Genomic DNA, 18,112 nt, shown 5'->3' on the forward strand with positions numbered 1-18,112 from the left:
ATATACTTATTTTAAGAAATTTCATGATGTAATTGCGGGGGCTGACAAGTCTGAAATCCACAGGGCAGAATGTCAAGTTAGAAACTCAGTTTAGAGTTAATGTAGTTGGAAGACTGGAAACTTAGGCACAATTTCCATGTTACAGTCTTGAGGCTTCATGACAGTCTGCCTTGGCTTCACGATCATATCTGGAGCCCACTGTAAGGTTCACATGTACCCTAGAGCTTCAGCCTCATCATCAGGAACACTCATTCACTGAGAACATTCGTTCATCCAAAAATATTAGTGAGCACCTCTATGCAACACTCTATTATTAAGTGATTGTAACATACATCAAAATAAATCAGACATGACAGTCTGCCCTTGAGGGTGATTAGACATACAGTAAGTAGCGGATAATCCTGTAAACTATGGCATTTAGTAGAAAGGCGATTATGTCAAAATAGAGGCATCAGAGTAAAAGCTCAGGGAGATTTTGAATTTAGTGTGGAAAAATGGAACTTTAGCTAAGAAGAGAGAGGAGGACGGAAATTCAGGCCAAGGGAGTAGTACTGAGTATGGGGATACATGAGGAATCTAAAGAACATTAATCTGAGTTAATTGAAACATAGAGTGTATGAAAAAGTAGAAATATTTTAAAAATATATTCATAGAGCTAAAGAGTTTGCATTTTGTGAATAATAAGTAACCATAAAGATTTTATTTTTTATTTTTAACAGGTAATTAACATAATTTGAACAAAATGTTCAGAAGCTTAATTAGGTAATGGTGCAAAATTGTTTGGTAATAGTAGAATTTGGTGACAATAAAAACAAACATTTAGAACAATATTGAAAAGAGTCAGAAGGAGTTAATAAAAGCCCAACTTAAGAAGAGGGAGAGAGAACAAGGTTTGGAGGCAAGCAATAAAGATGCTATGATAGAGAGGAATTTCCAAGTATTAGAGAAGAAACTTAAGTGAGAGAAATGGATGGAAAATGATTGAGCTCTGGAGCCCAGGGGAATGAGAAAATACTGTAATTTACAGAAATTGGAAACAGGATGGGATAAAGTTCAGAGTGTATTAAGTATGGGTGTTATTGATATGCCAAGTTTCAGTAGTGCAGAAAAAGAAAGAAATGCAGGGCTGAAATAAGGCAATAAAGTAGGGATTGGAAAGAGAAATCTTAAGAGTCATAATCCACAGACTTCATAAACCCGAAGCCAAGGTGTCCTACTTGGCACTTGAGAGAGAGAAAAAGACTAAAGATAGATACATATGACCCATCTTCATTTTAGAAACAAGAAAATGGGGCAAAGTATGATTCAAATGTTTGGTTACTGGTAATATATTTCTATTAGTATGTTCATTATCCCCTCAAACTTAAAAACCCACAAAAGTTGCTAAAATTATTTTTTTCTTTTACATTTTCTTCTGCATAGATTATTGCTTTTTGGTATTAACTTTATCCTTCAACTTTTAACTGTAATTTGTCACAGTTAATTTTTAGGAATAAATTCCATGCCAATAATAAAGTAAGAAATTACCTTCAAGATAGTTCTCATTTTATCTTACCTTATTTTTCAGTATACTCAATAAAATCGTTTTAACATCAATAAACATTGCTTTAGGTAATTAGATTAAATAAAATACACTTTATTTATTTATAATTGCAAAAATGTGTCCTCAAAGCTTGCCCACATTTTGGGCAATATGGATAATTTACTTATATTTTTCTTTGAGGAAAATATAATCACATTATATACATGCACACACACACACACACACACACACACACAGATTATTTTAAAAGAGACTTTACAAGTAAGCACAGAATTTATGAAAACCTATGCTTTCATTACAACTTTCTGCCTGCTTCCTATTTCTCAAGTATCCAAACATTATTTACTCATCAAATGAATGTGTCACATTTTGAAACGAAGTCTATAGCCAGGTTAAACTGAGGTTGTACTATGGAGATTCATAGTGTTGCTGCTAAATATCATTTGAAGTATTTTGTTTTGTGAAGTTTGGGCATAAATAGCCACATGGTTGATGTTGTGGTGGGTAGAAACCAAAATACTGGATTCTTTAAGTATACCAAGAATTAATCAAATAATATGAGTGATAATGATATTAATCACATTCAGTGCACAGGCCTTTTATATTATCCATAACTTGAATGATTTTCTAACATGTTCACTCGGTAAATTTTGTATTTGCTTTATGAAGACTTAGAATTGGTATTTGCTGTATTTCGGGATCACAGATTTTCAATAGCATGTAATACAAAATGGCTGAATTGCTTTCCTGTCCTCCTGGATGTCATTAGCAATGGGATACTTGGAATGTTTAATTCTTCAGAACACATTCAGACTAACAGAAGCACATTTTTTGAAGTAAGTATAATTACATCTCACTTATACTGAGCCTCCTAAGTTTTCAAGAAAATTCTTGAAATGCTAAAATATTTTATTACTTTTTGTGAACCTATTCTTAAATAAGCTTGTGTACATATACATATATAATATATATATTTGTGTGCAATATTATGTATATATATAAAAATCACTGTATATGTAGTATATATATATACACATACACACGCTATTTAGAAATGATGACACAACATTATAACCTTATTCAGATGACTTGGTGTCAATGGAGCAACAGCAAATACAATTAATTATAGCTTTTGGTCTAGATCTATCACCATCTGTGGCCCTAGGTAGTGGGACATTATTGAAATAGACTTAAAGGTCAGACTATGTGGCCTTCTTAAGCATCTTGACTTCTATAGGCTATAGTTCACCAATCTACAAAAAAAATAATTAAAGACTTTAATCACAAAAGTTTCTTAAGAAGTAAATGAGGGTTAGGGTTAGGGTACAGGGAGGGGAGCACTATACACTGGGGTCTGTTGGGGGGGAGTGGGGGGGACAGCGAGGAGGGGGGAGTTGGGGAGAGATAGCATGGGGAGAAATGCCAGATATAGGTGAAGGGGAGGAAGGCAGCAAATCACACTGCCACGTATGCACCTATGCAACAACCTTGCATGTTTTTCACATGTAACCCAAAACCTAAAATGCAATAAAGAAAAAAGAAGTAAATGAGGGAATGTGAGCACCTGGCTAAGTTGGACCAGTTATTGTAGGAACGAGTGATGAGGCATGTAAACATAGGATAACTGCAGGTGCTCAGAAAATTGTATGTCTAATTATTATTTCTATTAAAACTATTTTTCTTGGGATGCATCAAAAGAAGTTTCCATTAAAGAATGCTCAGCTTTATTAGATCTGGGGACTGGGTGAATGTGAACTAGGGCAGTTCTTGTTTAAAATATAATTTCTCAGGCCTGCTTAGATGCTCTGAGGCAAAAGATCCAGGGTAGAGATGTGCGTATGCACTTCTGTGTCTTCAGGTCACCTCTTTCATCTTGTTATGTTTCATCATCCTTTGTCTGGTTTAAATGACACCCTGGGTGTATTCTGTAGCTTCTTTGTCACTTTTTGTTATGAAGAATCATTCTAGTGCAGTCCTAAACTTCAATTTTCTATTCAATTTAAACTTTGCAGGGTCAAATTGTGGCCTAAGGGGGCATGGAAGGTGGTGGGTGGTGGTGGTGTGATTTGCTCTTCCATTCCCCTTTGCAGTCTAACACCTTGGAATAGAAACAGGAGGATGTCCCAGCTCTGAAACAATCTCCCTTTCCCCCCTTCTGAGTAAAGCACTGCTGTGCTGGAGGCAGAATGGAAGGATGGAGAGATGGAGCTCTTCCTATGGAAATGGTGCTGGGGAGATATCATGTATTCTCTAGTTATATCTCTTGCTAGTAGTTTCTATGTATGTGGTCAGCACAGCCCAGGTGACCCATGTAATTGTCTTGGGGCATTGTTTAGCTTGGCCCCAGACCCTTCTGTAGGTGATGACGCACTCAGGACTGCAGATTCTCTTTAGACTGCTTCAGGAAAGTCCACACCATCAAACTTTCTCCAGTCTACATTGTTCTTTGTTTGATGTGTCCATCCTCTAGGCAATTCAGCAACTTCTGCCCAGCTTTAACCTCTGTGCTTTCTCAGAAAGAGCTATGAGAACTGTTGAGTGCTTCTTGCATGCTGCCTGAAAGCTACATAGGTTTGGGGTATAAAGGGGGTTGCCCTGTCTTCTCCGAAGCACCTCATACCATTATCCTTTCAAGCCACATTTCAGCAGTCCTCCTTCCTTCAAAAATCTCTAGGGCAAAAGCAGATATCTCCCATGTGATTTATATGTATTAGCATGTTTAAATGTCCCAAGTGGTCTTTGAGATAGTTATTACTATTTCTATTATAGATTGAACATCCCTTATCTGAAGTGTTTGGGACCAGAAATGTTTCGGATTCTGGATTTTTTTCAGATTTTGCATTTACATAATGAGATATCTTGGGGATGGGACCCAACTGTAAACATGAAATTCATTTATGTTTCATGTGCACCTTATACACATAGCCTGAAGATAATTTTATTCAATGTTTTAAATAAACTATGTGTTGTGTGCCTATGTTTTGACTGTGACCCTTCACATGAGATCAGGTATAGAATTTTCCACTTATAGTGTCATGTTGGCACTCAAAACATTTTGAATTTTGGAGCATTTCAGATTTTCAGATTAGAGATTCTCAACTTGTGTTATTAGATAGCTGAGGAAACCGTAGCCCACTGAGATGTCACTGTGTTTCATTATCTATTATATTTGAGTAGACAAGCCAATTATCTGGATGACAAAACATAGGATGTTCCCAAGAATGAGCAAGTGACCTGAACTCCCACCCTTAAAAAGCTGCCTTCACTACAGAGTATTTGCTACCCACCAGCCTCGCTGACCTTGATTTCATATGTAGACAAGTTCTCTCTCTTTGATTTGCCACCTCTAGTTTCCCCACCTAGCTCCTGGCATTCTCTCTTACAATTCTGTAAGCCTATTCTACTTGATCCTAAAACACAAGTCTCACTGTAGCTCAGGCCTTGCTGTCGACCTCTCTCAATAATTTTTATCATCTATCAGAGTATCCTAAAGTACTCTCATCCAGCTGCTCCAGCAAGTCCTCACCTGGCCAAACTACCCAGGAGGCATCAAGGGTCTTTCAGCTTAGGAATGACCCCATGAGGCTGAGCCACATCAAACTCTGACTGTGGGGGGATATGGTCTAACATGGACATAATATGCCATTTATGAACCCAGTCATGGGTAAGGAAGCTGGCTGTCAAGATGAATTTTCCCCCCTCAGAGGCTTTCCAAATCAGGAAAATCAACAACAGTATCCACAGACAAAGATATGAGATGGGGGATAAAGTCTTTGGTGCTTTTTCTTCCCCTCCCAGGGCCTTATCTACAGATATACATCTTAGTCAAGCAAGTTTTATATGCTGTGAGATCTCAGAGGGGTGCCAAGTTTAAGAAGACAGTAAGAGAACAGAGAAGTAAAGAAACTTCGAAACTCATCATACCAGGTGACTTGCAATGTAGTGAGGTAACTGATAATAGATCACATTAAGGTTTGTGCTACCATACAATCCATCAATCTCACCTTTGCTGTCCCCAAAAAGAAAATAAGTTTATCAAAGAGATATCTGCACTCTCATGTTGGTTATGGCAATGTTCACAATAGCCAAGATTTGGAAGAAACCTAAGTGTCCATCAACAGATGAATGAAAGAAAATGAGGTACATATACACCAATGGAGTACTATTCAGCCATGAAAAAGAATGAGATCCTGTCATTTGCAGCAACATAGATGGAACTGGAGCTCATTATGTTAAATAAAATAAGCCAGGCACAGAAAGACAAACATCACATGTTCTCATTTATTTGTGGAATCTGAAAATCAAAACAGTTGAACTCATGGACATAGTCAAACGATGGTTACCAGAGGCTGTGAAAGGGAGTGGGGAGTGGGAGTGGGAACAGTTAATAGGTACAAAAATTAGTTACACAAAGAATGAATAAGGCCTAGTATTTTATAGCATAACAGGGTGACTTTAGTCGATAATAATTTAATTGTACATTTTAAAATAACTGAAAGAGTATAATTGGATTGTAACGCAAAGAATAAATGCTTGAGGGGATGGATACCCCATTCTCTGTGATGTGCTTACTTTGCATTGCATGCCTTCATCAAAACATCTCGTGTATCCCATAAATATAGACACCTACTATGTACCCACAAAAATTAAAAAATTAATTTTTAAAAAATATTAAGGCTTTTATAGCAAAACTCAAAATCTTCTTTAACATGTATAGGGTTTTGATTTTTCTAATGTAATGCCTTACATGGAGGGTGTGCTGACCATTTTTCGCTTAGCCCTTCTATTGACAGTCCACAGTCTCTACTGTCTCTTAAAACACCAGCCTTGATGTATATAAGATTGTAACCATAAAGTCAGAGAGCAGACGTTTCATGCCTCACAAGTTATTAACTGCGTGGCCTTAGACAATTCATATCACTTGGTTGAATTTGCTTCTTCATAAGTAAATCAGGCTACATGTTCAGAAGGTCCTAGTTGCTGCAACACAGGATTGAAAATGAATGTGGGTAAGAAGTCTGCACGTAGGACCTTGAGAAGTGCTTTGAGTGATCAGCCCAATGCATTTATTTGAGTGATTTAGTTAAGAAAGTACAGATGAAACAGATGTCCAATTGCCATCAGCTCACCATATTCCACATGATTTCAGGAGCATATGGATTATGAGTATGCGTACCTAAGTAACACCTTCTTCTGGATACTGGTGGCAGCCTGTTTCACTCCATGCATTGCAATGAGCAGCACTGGTGACGACAAAGTAAGAAGAGTTAAAGTCTTCACATGTTTTTTTATATCTAGAAAACCCTTCACCCACCCTTATGATTATAGATTTACATGCAAGTGATAAATCTAATTTTTATACTTGATGCAATGAATAATCAAGCACTTTAATAATAATTGCCAAATATGAAGAAAATGCTATCTTTCTTAAACAAATGTGAGCCTCAGGAAGGACAGCTTAGATGTCCTTAGATTCTGCTAACAGGGAATGACAACTTTCGACTGTATCTCACTTAAAATTTTACTCATAAGACTTACCCACAGACATAATCACATCTCATCTCTCAGTGGTGGTTTCTGCTTTCCAGATGGTGGTAAATCTACTCAGTATTAAAGCCCTGACCACTCACCACAGCACTTTGACTTGTTGTTGGAAAATATTGTCCCTTTAAAGCTCCATTTTTGTGATTTTTTAAAAAAATAAAATTCAAGAAGCTTGTGGTAGAGTTTATCTGCCACTTTCCTATGTCTTTATGTCCTTGACATCATCTACTGCTGCTCAGGACATATTTCTGAAGGGTTTGACCTAATTTTTATTTATTCTGTTCTTAAACGGTCTCTATTTTTGGTGACTTCTCCCATGAGAAATATGAAATACGATTTTTCCTTTACTCTTATAAGATCACACATTCACCGTCTTCTTCCTCCTGCTCTTGTCACTCTTTCTCACGCTTTTTGGGGGGTAAACTGAGTTCAAATCTCAATCCTTCCATTGTGAAGCTGCACAAATCTCAAAAGTTACTTAATTACTCCATGCCTCACTTTTATCACCTATAAAATGGGATACTAATTACATCTATTTGAAATAGGTTTCTGTGAGGATGTGGTAAAATGATACCAATGAATCACTTAGAACCATACTTGTTATATAGTAACTTTCCCATAAATGTCAATGCTTGATGTCTAAATGTCCAGGGTTTAGTCCTAGGGCCCTATTCAGCTAGTACCAGAGTTCTTGACTTCTATATATATAGTAGCCTATATGATATCACCATCTAGCTGAGTAATAGATATTTCACACATAGGCAAAATAAAACTTTTTATTTTCCTAACCAGATAGGCTCATCTCATGACTTTCCTGTTTCAGTGAATGGCACTATTATCTACAGTCGCTCTAGCATAAAATTTTGGCATTATCGTTGTCTCTTTCTTTTATCTCTTTTGTTTCATCTATTGGAAATTGTTTTAAGTTCTACTTCAAACCCATCAATTTCTCTCCCTCTTCATTATTTTCTTCCTGGTCTAAGTCATCATCATTCCTTGCCTAAACCACTGCAATAGCTACCCATTGGTTTCCTTACTTGTAATAAATTCCTTTCATACAACCAGAGCAAACTTTTAGAAGTTTAAATTAGGTCATCTCATTACCTTGTTTAACAACCCCAGCAGTTTGTCTTGCAGCTAGAATGAAATTCTAATTCTCTATGTTGTCTGGCAGAACCTTCCCTGACTCATTTGTCTGTTGTTTATCTCCTACCTTTCCTCATTGTAGTCTCCTCCAACTACCCCACTTTTCCTTCTGGTTTTCAGATATGCCAGTATCACCTGGGTCTTTACGGTGGCCATTTCTTCTGGCTGGAATGCTCTTTCTTCTGTTCTTTCTACAGCTGGCTTCTTATAATTCAGATCTCAGCACAAATGTTTCAGCCAAGACCCCTTCTCTGCTTATCCAGTCTGAAATAGATTTTCCATCAATATTATGTGAGTTTATCTTAAAAATCTACGCATAGTACTTATCATTATCTGAACCTTTGCTTTTCTGTCATTGTTAATCATCTCCTGTCAACTAGGAATAAACATCATCAGCACAGGAATATTTTTCTCTAATTTTTACTTACTTCATTGTTACTCATCTCTATAAATAATGGATCACCTTTCATTCTTTCACTCTTGACTGAAACCTAGGAACTATTTTTGTTAGGATTGCCAGAGTTAAGCAAATAAAATTACAGATACCAAGTTAAACTTTAATATCAGATAAACAATACTTTTTTGTAGTATAAACATTTTCCAGATATTGCATGGGACATGCTTATACCCAAAAGGTTGTGTATCTAAAATTCAAATTTAACTGGCAACCCCACAATGTCAATGTCTTTCTTTTTCTCTCATCTTCATAGCAGATTAATGGTGAAGTCACAGAGTATACTTCTGAAATATTCCTGGAATCTTTCTGTTTTCCTCCATTTCTCCTACAATGCACCAGCCAGAGCCATCATCATCTCTCTTCTGGATGAGCACAACAGCCACCCTGTAAATCCATATTAGTCTTTTCTATTTTTCATCCAGAGCAACAGAATAATACCTTAGAAACACAAAGCTGACCAGGTTAATTCTCTGTCTAAAGGCTTCAGTTGTTTTTCATCATACCAAGGAGCAGGAATAAAATTCTTGCCATAGTCTGAAAGCTATGAGTGATCTGGACCCAGGTGTATCTTTCTCCCTTAATCTGATGCCACTGTCACCTTGATAACCATACTCCAGCCACACTGGCTTCTTTCCAGTTTCCCAGAACATCAGCCTCTTTCCACAGAAGGGTTTTGGCTCCTGCTATTCTCTGTGTCCACCATGCTTTCTGACCTGTCACCTAGATACATCCTATTCACTGTCCATACCCTAACTGATGGCTTCAGAAGGGAACCGTCTCTGACCTGACCCTAGATTACAATTCATTTCTCTTTGAAACACTGTAATACAACCCTGAATACTTCTTAACACATACACAACTTTACTTAGGTAGCTATCACTATATTTATTTGCTTATTTATTTCCTTTATTTCCTCTTCCCCTACTACTTAAATTTATAGGTATCCCATGACCAACATGAAGCTAGCCATATGGTATACATTCTATAAATATATATTAAATAAGTTGATGAATAGAAAATATCAAGCTCTCTCACAGTCCTCACTATCATCCCCTTTCCTGCTTCCTTCCATATGTACTCTCCTTTCCAGAATTATCTGCATCCCAGCTTTTTTCTAATGAATCTCCTTATATAGACTCAATTTTAAATTTTAAATTTTAATTGCCTTCATGCTTTACTGTTTAAAATAGTCCATGTCATGTTTTCAAGACCTTGTGTTATGACAATCACTACAATAATGTGACTTATAGTAGTCACAATAGCAGAATCCACTCATTAGTTTTCACAGTGTGATAATGAAACATACGACTTATATCAAGACAGTAAGAATAGTACAACATTTTAAAGGAAATCTTGCTTATTCTAACCTAAAGAGTTTTTAAATGAAATCAACTAGAGGACCATTTCTTAGACCCATTGGAAGCAAAGAAGACATACTCCACAGTCTGAAATTAACTTTTACATGATACCCAAAGGAGCATCAGATAGAATGGTTGTAAGGACATAGAATAGGGAAGGTTCGCCTGAATATACTAACTGTTCATTTTACCGATTTCTCCTGACTCCATGGATTCTTTAGGAGCTTCAGAATCTGACATTGTATTCCTGGCACTGCTAATAGTAAGAATACATTTTTTTCAACATTCTTGCATGAGGGAACACAACCTTTGTATGTTTTGAGTTTCTCTGAACTGCATCAAATGAAGGTTTGGACATTTTAGGCATTTGAAGCAAAACACGAGCATGTGTACAAACACATGCGCACGTGCACGTGCACACACACACACACACACACACACACACATGCACACACACAATGGCTTTTGACCTGGACCTCTATTTTTATTTTTTTGAGACAGAGTTTTGCAATTGTCCAGGCTAGATGCAATGATGTGATCTCGGCTCACCACAACCTCTGCCTCCCAGGTTCAAGTGATTCTCCTGCCTCAGCCTCCCAAGTAGCTGGGATTATGGGCATGCACCACCATGGCTAGCTAATTTTGTATTTTTAGTAGAGACAGGGTTTCTCGATGTTGGTCAGGCTGGTCTCAAACTCCCAATCTCAGGTGATCCACCCACCTCGGCCTCCCAGAGTGCTGGGATTACAGGTGTGAGCCAAGGCGCCTGGCCCTGGACCCCTATCTTTACAACAATCATCTGTCATGGGTAGTACTGGTTTCACTTGCTACTACTATATTTCTGTTAGGCTCTCTCTGAATAGCAGTGAAGCTAACTTTGACAGTTTCAAAGAATATTACATAAATTGTCTTTCAGCCTTGTAAAAATGAATGTTATCAAATCGAATTTTTATATAATCAAACTCCTTAAATCAATTCCAATATTGAAATCATTGAATTTATAGTGATACTAAGTTTGATTGTCTTTCTTTTTCCCTAGCCTTACCTTCATTTTCTCATTTTCCTTTTCATTCTGTGATGCCTGGAAATGAACTGCAGGAAGAAATCAATGAGAAAGGATCTGGTATTCAGGTTGATTAAATCAAATCGAATTTCAAGTTTCATTTTGATATTCATTCTTTAAGGACTTTTAAAATACCCTGAATTAATTAAGTAAAAGGCACTTCACAGGATGGTTTTTAAAGACTGTGATATACAAAATTTATAACCCATAGAATAGGAATATATACTGAGCTTACAAGCTAGAGAGAACCACACTAGCACATATCAGACACTGGAAAATTAAGGCAGACCATAATTTCACTGTAGAGGAAAGTTATACTTAAGAGGCAGAATCTCTAAAATAATAGGTAAATATAGATAAGCATTGTAAAAGTTAAGCCAACCCAGAAAGGAAGAGTAGTCTGTGCAACAAGACCAAGGATGAGATGAAGGGAGCAGAAGCTCCCTTATAGGCTTGTGTTGGGCGATAATGAAAAACAAAGTGAGGCTAGATATTGAAGAGTCTTAAAACAGAAAAGAATAGGGAAGGTTTTGCAGATTACATATGGGAAACCAAGACACCAATATGTCTTGAACACTTGGCCTACCATACAAAATATAAACCAAGCTTAAGTCTAACGTTTGTGGTAGCAGAGAAGAGGGACAAGGTGACAGCCATGTTTTAGGAAACCAACGGACAACAGAAATGTCAGAGCATGGCACGAGGGAGAAATAAAAGAATGAGGAGGAATCAACAGTGGGATGATGAAAGCAAGAACTAGATCTGTAGTAGGGAGGAAAGAGTGATTCCGTCACATATTCCCAAGAAATGACTGTGGTCAGTAACTGATTAGACATTGGTATGGTGATTGAATATCCTGGATTTTCTGGAACACATCCTTGATTCCAAATCTTTGGACACATGGTTCTCACAAAGACCTCAGAGTTCCAAAATACCTGTTGTCAAAACTACAGTTCCTAGATTCCTTTCTTCATGCAACTCTGCTTCAAAATCCTTTGCCAGAGGGTGTATATGACTTTCTTCTTTGAAAGAAAACTGTCACCATAGACAAGGAGGATTAAGCTTATGTTAAAAAGCAAAGATGATATAAGGGTATCACAACTTGACTCACTGATGGAAACTAGGCTGTTTGAAAGGCAGATGGTGCAAGTAGAAGAATAGAGAGGATGTTGCGCTCAGAATGAATCTACTCAAAAAATTGGTAGCAGTATAGGAAAAACTCATTAATTTTGACACAAGATTTTTAACGAGAAGTTTATAATTATCACTCTGTTTTGATTTCAGAATTTCTCCAAGAAACCCAGAAGAACCTGAAGGAGAGGAGGAAGATATCCAGATGGAAAGAATGAGAACAGCAAATGCTGTGGCTCTCCGAGACTTTGAGGAGGTAGAACTCAGAAATGTTTTTCATCAAATATTTTTTCCTCACTGTGGGATCTCTGGGTTTGATCTTCCTGTGGGTAGAGTGCCCTTCCGTTGGCTCCTCACGTGCTTGGCTGTCTCCTTCTCACCACTTAAAAGTTTATCTCCCCAAAATGCCTTTTCCTGACTACACTGTCAGCTAAATTAAATCCTCCCTGTTATTCTTTAGCACATCTATTTCCTTGACAGCACAAAGCAGAGGCTACAATTTGTTCACTTATGTATTTACTTATTACTTATATTTTCTGTTTCCTTCTTTACAATGAAAGCTCTATGGGGCAAGTTTAGCTAGTTCTCTCCCTCTTTGTACTGGGGGAGACAATATAGCATCAAGGTCAAGGACTTGGATTCTGAAGGTAGATCCCAGCTTCAAGTTCCAGGTCTACCTTGTTGTGACCTTGTACAAGTTTCATAATCTATGCTTGTGTTCGTTTTCTGTATGTAAAACATCAGTGATAAAACTAACACCTCACACATACAGGGGTTCTGCAGATAGGATAATGTAATTAAAAATATACCATATGCTTCGATTCTGGCACATAGCAAGCACTGAGGACACATTAGATGTTCTTATTATAAAGCATAGCCTGGCTCATAAAAATAACAAATGCTATCGTGTATATATTGGATCCTATGGGCCAGATACAGTGCTAAGGGCACTGTATATTGTTTATTACTTAGTTCAGGATTTCTCGATCTTGACATTATGGTCTTGATAACTTTTGTTGTGGGGAGGTGTTCTGTGCATGGTAGGATGTTTGGCAGCACCCTTGTCCTTTACTTACTAGATGCCAGTAATACTGTTTTCCCAAAGCATACACACATGAATTGTGACAACCAAATATGTCTCCAGACATTGTCGAATATCCCCTGGGAGGAAGATTCCCCTGGCTGAGAACCACTACCTTATTGCAAGATAAATCCTATAATTATAACTATCACTGGCAAAACAGAATTGTCCACAAATATCTATTCCTTTGAATGTTTGGATCAATGAATGAAGCCAAGTGAAAGACACTCAAATAAGCAATCTTGAATTCAATCATGGTGATGGAATTGGTAATAAAGTCTAAACTGCAATGGACAACAATGGAGTGTCTGACTTTTAAAGTGGGTTTTTACCATCTTTTCCCCAGAACTAAGTGATGGCTGATTTCCATTTGTGGACTTAGCACCTGTGTGTGTAAAGAGAAGGGCATCACTGAAGTAAATGCTTAAATGCACATACATATACGTAACATTTGGGATAGAATCTGAGAATGAACTTATTTTGTGTAGGTGATTTTGAAAGGGAGCGGCGGAGAGGACACCCTGGGCTTCCTGGGGTACTGCCCTCAGGAGAACGCGCTGTGCCAACCTGACAGTGAGGCAGCACCTGGAGGTGTACGCCGCCATGAAAGGGCTCAGGAAAGGGGACGCGACAATCACCATCACAGGGCACCTGGGGCTGGGGGCACTCCCCTTCTTTGCTGAGGGGATGTTGTAGTAATGGCATACACACAAAATGAAGACAGGAGGGTTTTGACTGATGACCCCATGCTTGTGGGAGAAAATTTGGTCATCTAGAACTCCATTCAGTGTTGTTTTCTCTCATTTTGAGCCTGGAGAGAAAAAAGGTTATTGATTATTCTTTTTTTTTTTTGACAGATTCTGGCTCTGCCACTCAGGCTGGAGTGCTTACTGCAAGCTCTGCCTCTTGGGTTCAAGTGATTCTCATGCCTCAGTCTCGTGAGTAGCTGGGATTACAGGCATCTGCCATCATGCCTGGCTAATTTTTGTATTTTTGTATTTCTGTAGAGACGGGGTTTCTGCATGTTGGCCAGGTTGGTCTTCTTGATCCCAGGTAATCTACCCACCTTGGCCTCCCAAAGTGCTGGATTACAGGTGTGAACCATAGCGCCCAGCCTGATTTGTATTTACTTTTGTTTGCTATTTTTGAGATGGAGTCTCGCTCTGTCACCAGGCTGGAGAGCAATGGTGCGATCTTGGCTTACTGCAACTTTCGCCTCCCGAGTTCGAGCGATTCTCCTGCCTCAGCCTCCTGAGTAGCTGGGACTACAGGCATGTGCCACCATACCTAGCTAATTTTTGTATTTTTAGTAGAGTCAGGGTTTCACCATGTTGGCCAAGTTAGTCTCGATCTCTTAACCTCATGATCCACCTGCCTCGGCCTCCCAAAGTGCTGGGATTACAGGTGTGAGCCACCGCATCTGGCCCAGCCTGATTATTCTTAATATGGAAAGACATCATTGAAAATATGAGTTGATGACCATGAAAGGTTCATAACATACCCTGGATGGCTTAAATTTTATGACCACTCTTAAACATGTCCCCCATCGTTGTGTTTCTCCTGATTTGCTTATTCTCCCATGTACATTCACCAGTGTTGGCGTTGTGTGAATTGACTCTGTTTCCTTCAGGTTAGTGGATGCGCTCAAGCTGCAGGACCAGCTGAAGGCTCCCGTGAAGACCTTGTCAGAGGGAATAAAGAGAAAGGTACGTGCAGGGCTTGGTGTTGCTCTGCAAGTGCCATAGATGGGAACCAGAAGGGCTGTTCCTCCTGTTGCAGCTGTGCTTTGTGCTGAGCATCCTGGGGAACCCATCAGTGGTGCTTCTGGATGAGCCGTCGACTGGAATGGACCCAGAGAGGCAGCAGCAAATGTGGTGAGCTACTATCATGAGCAACCTCTATGTGAATGTATTGATCCTGTGACAACTGGCCTGTAAAATTATTTACTTAGAAAGGGAAAGACACTCACAATATCAGGGAAAGCAATATTTTAGGAAAAAAATGATCTGACTTCAAATCACAACCAGCTTTTGTTGAGATGAAAAAGCAAAATTATCTCATTCTAATATTTGCTCAAATAATTTTTGTGTCTGTGCCTACATGAAACATTTTCATACAGTCAAATCAATCTATAATTAAGCTTTAAATCTTTCTGCAATATCACCTGATATACAATTCTTATGGAGAAAAAAAAGAAACATTCTAAGTCTTCGATATATTTTTTAGTTGGTTTAGGAAATTTCTGAGTTCTGTCATTTTGTATCTATAGGGTATATGTCATCATTATCAATCTTTTTAATAAATTCTCCTAATTTTATTTCTTCCCACTGCATTCTCATAAATATTCCTGAACTCAGTATTTTTATAAACAGCATTTTACCCAATATCATTTTCTATGTTCTGAATTATATACTCTAACCAATAGTTTGGTTATTTCCATGCCTGTCATCCCTACACACACTCCTTCTTCATATAGTCTGAATTCACTACATGTTTCATCTGTGCGTCAATGGAAACTTCTTTTAAAAAATTCCAAATACCTTGAGCATTCCCATGAGTTTACGTTTTCCCTTGACTTAACTTTAGGCAGGCGATTCGGGCCACCTTTAGAAACATGGAGAGGGGCGCCCTCCTGACCACCCACTACATGGCAGAGGCCGAGACGGTGTGTGACCAAGTGGCCATCATGGTGTTGGGAAGGCTGAGATGAGCATCTGTCAAAACCTGCACTCAGCCCTCCAGGTTGTGTGCTATAAAGGAAGTTTATTGCCCTGCACCAGTCTACCCGTGGTGTGGAGCTAGCATGGTTTCTCCCATCTCAACGTGGCCTTACCCCGGCCTCCAGAAACTGAACATCACAAGTCATACGTTTTTCTGTCTTCTTGCTTGACCTTATCCTTCTCTTACCTTCAGATGTATCGGTTCCATCCAACGCCTGAAAAGCAAATTTGGCAAAGTTTACCTGCTGGAAATGAAGGTGAAGAACCTGGACAAATGGAGTCCCTCCATGAAGAGATCCTGAGGCTTTTCCCTCAGGCTGCTCGGCAGGAAAGGTAGACACAGGTGTTTTGTTTTATCACAGTCCTTGGTTTATGTTTCTGTACTTCTATTACGATGACAGAATAAGAGCTTTATCCTCTCATTCTTTAACTCTATGGTAATTGTGAGTATTTTACTTAGAGAAAGTCATTCCAAGGGCTCCCACCAGAGGAAATAAGAGAACAAAGTGCTGATTTGAAAGCTGACTCTTGTAAGAGAATCCGTATTCATGGGGGTTCTAATATGTGCCAGATACTGATGCATGCATGCACTTAGGTCATCTCAGGATTTCCTTCCAGAGGGTAAAACCATCCCTCATTAAAGGAGATCACCTGCATAAAGCCCATGCCAGAGTGCCAGGCATCAGTCAAAGCTCAGTGAAAGGTGTCTCTTAACATTTCTATATATTATTATCAGTATAAGCAACTGAGACTCAGAGTAGGGGAGATAGGAGTAGAATCTAGTTCCTTTGACTGAAATGCTACTCTCTTCTCACTAAGAAGAAGGATAAGTAGTTCTGCTTCTTCCCTTCATAAGGCATAGGGACTATTAATTTCCTTCCCTTTGTCTTTCATTCCTCCTCTTAGCAAATTGACTTCTGTTGATCAAAGAGCACTTACATCTCTCTAGCACTATACAGATGTGTATATTTAAACAAATTGTTGATGATATTGTTGCTCCTTTCTTATTTTTTGAGACAGGGTCTCACTCTCTATTTGAATAGGTATTTCTATTGAATATCTATTCAAATTCTCTATTGGAATAGCTATTTCTATGGAGAAGATACACAAATGGCCAGTAAGCACATAAAAGAGGATCAATAAAAAAATCTGATATCTATAATGTCCTGTTATAGACTGCACAAAAAGTATGCTTAACCAGGATCAATATCAACTGGAACCAGAAATTCAAAATTTGGTATTCAGGAGGTCAGTTAAAGAGAGAAGAAAGACAATCACCTTTGGCTATGGTAGTTAAAGAATCCCTGTAGTTTCACTGGCAGGGAGACTATCCTGAATTTTAATCCTCTGCCTTCAGTCTGGGTTCCTGGTTTGTATTTCCTACTCCTCCATGGAAATTGCTGGTGAAGCAAAACTATGCGTGTAAATCTACATCTGCCATAAGCTGCTTGTCCAAAAAAGCAGCAAAGCATCTCTGTGGAATACCTCTGTATGAATCTGTAAAGAAGAGTACCATTTCAATCAAAGACAGAAGACTGTGAGGTAAGATAACACATGTGTAGTTTTTAAGACACTTTTACACTGTTGGTAGGAGTGTAAATTAGTGCAACCATTGTGGAAGATAGTGTGGCGATTCCTCAAGGACCTAGAAATAGAAATTCCATTTGACCCAGCAATCCCATTATTGGGTATATACCCAAAGGACTATAAAGAAAAGAAATATCTATTCAAATTCTTTGCTCAGCTTTAATTGTTTTTTTTATTATATAATTGTAAGAGTTCTTTATATATTCTGGATACTAGATTTTTATTACATAAAATATTTGCAAATACTTTCCCCAACTCTAGGTTTTAATTTTCTTTTTTTTAATTGTACTTTAGGTTCTGGGGTACATGTGCAGATCATAGAGGATTGTTGCACACATACATAAATGGCAAGGTGGTTTGCTGCCTCCATCCCTCCATCACCTATACCTGGCATTTTTCCCCATGTTATCCCTCCCCCCATCCCTCCCCTAGCCCCCTTCAACAGATCCCAGTGTGTGATGCTCCCCTCCCTGTGTCCACGT

The 18,112-nt window shown here is 38.3% G+C and overlaps 1 pseudogene; it reads left to right on the forward strand.

The window, feature by feature from the left end:
• LOC105718283 (ATP-binding cassette sub-family A member 9-like) overlaps positions 1-16,380 on the forward strand; it is a 34,510-nt pseudogene extending 18,130 nt beyond the window's left edge.
• The last annotated feature ends 1,732 nt before the right edge of the window (positions 16,381-18,112 follow it).

The sequence above is a fragment of the Aotus nancymaae genome, unplaced genomic scaffold (assembly GCF_030222135.1).
Source record: "Aotus nancymaae isolate 86718 unplaced genomic scaffold, 86718_ANA_hifiasm-v0.15.2.pri h1tg000089l, whole genome shotgun sequence".
Taxonomy (NCBI): domain Eukaryota; kingdom Metazoa; phylum Chordata; class Mammalia; order Primates; family Aotidae; genus Aotus; species Aotus nancymaae.